We start from the raw sequence: 2,500 nt of genomic DNA, 5'->3' as shown, positions 1-2,500 counted from the left end.
GTCCTCAATCGGACCAGCACACTGCAGATGGCCACCGCGCTTCGCACCGGGCCCGCGAGGACCTACTTTGGCCGCAAGGCGCCGCGAGCAGGGGGCGCCGGCGCGCAGCTGCGCCGCCTGCCGCGTCCGTCGGCCGGCGCGCCTGCCACTGGCCGCCCCCACCAGCCGGCTGTAGCGCGTGCGCCCACGCACCGCGCTGCCAGCACGCCGGGCGGCCCCCCCTCACCGGCCGGGGACGGTCCCACCCAGCCACCGCCGCGTATCGCCTCACACCCAGATCCCCTTTCACGTTCGTGGGCATGGTGGGTCCCCTTTCACGTTCGTGGGCATGGTGGGTATCCCTGAAACAACCGGTTAATAGCTCGACCGATCGTCGCCAACACTGATTCACCTCTAGCGAGAACAACCGCACCACAACGGGTTACCTGTTGTTCATTTGCGTAACGTCACCAGCAAACGTAGACGTCCATCGCCATTTGCAACGAGTATTGCATGCCTGTGTCAGGTGTCACAACACACTACGTCTGCCCACATAGACGCAACAACATGTGCACGCCTCGAGAACACGTGGAAGGTAGCCCCCGTACGTATGCGGTGTCCATTGCGCGAACGACTGTCAGCCGGCCTCTGCAGGATGTCGCAGATGTGGAACGCGGTGCAACATGCTATCACGGTGTGTGAGAAGAGACGACTACGTCCGAATACACGCTCCACCACATCAACAGACTGCTCATGCTGATCGCCATCCAGGGCGTCCGTTCCTCCCACACGTCTGAATGGCGTACCACACTGCAATCCAGCTCTTATAGGGAGACGACACGTAGCTGCGTGCACAATATTTGGACTGTATGGTCTGCCGTTGCTAGGCGCAGTCGTCGTACGGTCACACATGTGCCACGATGTATCATTCAGTACATACGGACCAATGTGCAGTACAGTTTGTGGGTTTTGCGTACATCGGCGGACAGGTGACAGGCCGTACCACAACGTAGGCTGAGTACGTCGGCATGCGAAGGGCATTGAACATGCAAACTTCTCAACGACCAGCTTGCGAAGGCAGGGGGGAAGGGGGGGGGGGCATGTACGTCCTGCTGCTATCCACATTAGAGTGTATAGCAGGAGCATGTGGAAAGTCAGCAACACCTGCAAGGTGTTTAACATGACGCGATACACAGGGGACCGGGCAGTGCGAATAGCGAACTATATTGCGAGGGTTGCGGTTAGGCAACACTACACTAATTTAACGAGTTGCATAACAATTACAGAGCAGGTTCAGCGACAACGTGCGTCAGGTTAAGGCGCAATATAGGTTATGTTGAGGCGCAATATAGGTTAGGTTGAGGCGCAATATAGGTTAGGTTAAGGCACAACATGGGTTACGTTAAAGCGCAAATTAGGTTATGTTAAGGCACAACATGGGTTACGTTAAGGCACAACATGGGTTACGTTAAGGCACAACATGGGTTACGTTAAGGCACAACATGGGTTACGTTAAGGCACAAATTAGGTTACGTTAAGGCACAAATTAGGTTACGTTAAGGCACAAATTAGGTTACGTTAAGGCACAAATTAGGTTACGTTAAGGCACAACATGGGTTACGTTAAGGCACAACATGGGTTACGTTAAGGCACAACATGGGTTACGTTAAGGCACAACATGGGTTACGTTAAGGCACAACATGGGTTACGTTAAGGCACAAATTGGGTTACGTTAAGGCACAAATTGGGTTACGTTAAGGCACAAATTGGGTTACGTTAAGGCACAAATTGGGTTACGTTAAGGCACAAATTGGGTTACGTTAAGGCACAAATTTGGTTACGTTAAGGCACAACATGGGTTACGTTAAGGCACAAATTGGGTTACGTTAAGGCACAACATGGGTTACGTTAAGGTACAACATGGGTTAGGTTAAGGTACAATATGGGTTAGGTTAAGGTACAATATGGGTTAGGTTAAGGTACAATATGGGTTAGGTTAAGGCACAATATGGGTTACGTTAAGGCACAACATGGGTTAGGTTAAGGCACAACATGGGTTAGGTTAAGGCACAACATGGGTTAGGTTAAGGCACAACATGGGTTAGGTTAAGGCACAACATGGGTTAGGTTAAGGCACAACATGGGTTAGGTTAAGGCACAACATGGGTTAGGTTAAGGCACAACATGGGTTAGGTTAAGGCACAACATGGGTTAGGTTAAGGCACAACATGGGTTAGGTTAAGGCACAACATGGGTTAGGTTAAGGCACAACATGGGTTAGGTTAAGGCACAACATGGGTTAGGTTAAGGCACAACATGGGTTAGGTTAAGGCACAACGTAGGTTAGGTTAAGGTACAACGTAGGTTAGGTTAAGGTACAACGTAGGTTAGGTTAAGGTACAACGTAGGTTAGGTTAAGGTACAACGTAGGTTAGGTTAAGGTACAACGTAGGTTAGGTTAAGGTACAACGTAGGTTAGGTTAAGGTACAACGTAGGTTAGGTTAAGGTACAACGTAGGTT

The sequence above is a fragment of the Schistocerca serialis genome, unplaced genomic scaffold (genome assembly GCF_023864345.2).
Source record: "Schistocerca serialis cubense isolate TAMUIC-IGC-003099 unplaced genomic scaffold, iqSchSeri2.2 HiC_scaffold_1242, whole genome shotgun sequence".
Lineage (NCBI taxonomy): Eukaryota > Metazoa > Arthropoda > Insecta > Orthoptera > Acrididae > Schistocerca > Schistocerca serialis.
This window is presented reverse-complemented; position numbering follows the sequence as displayed.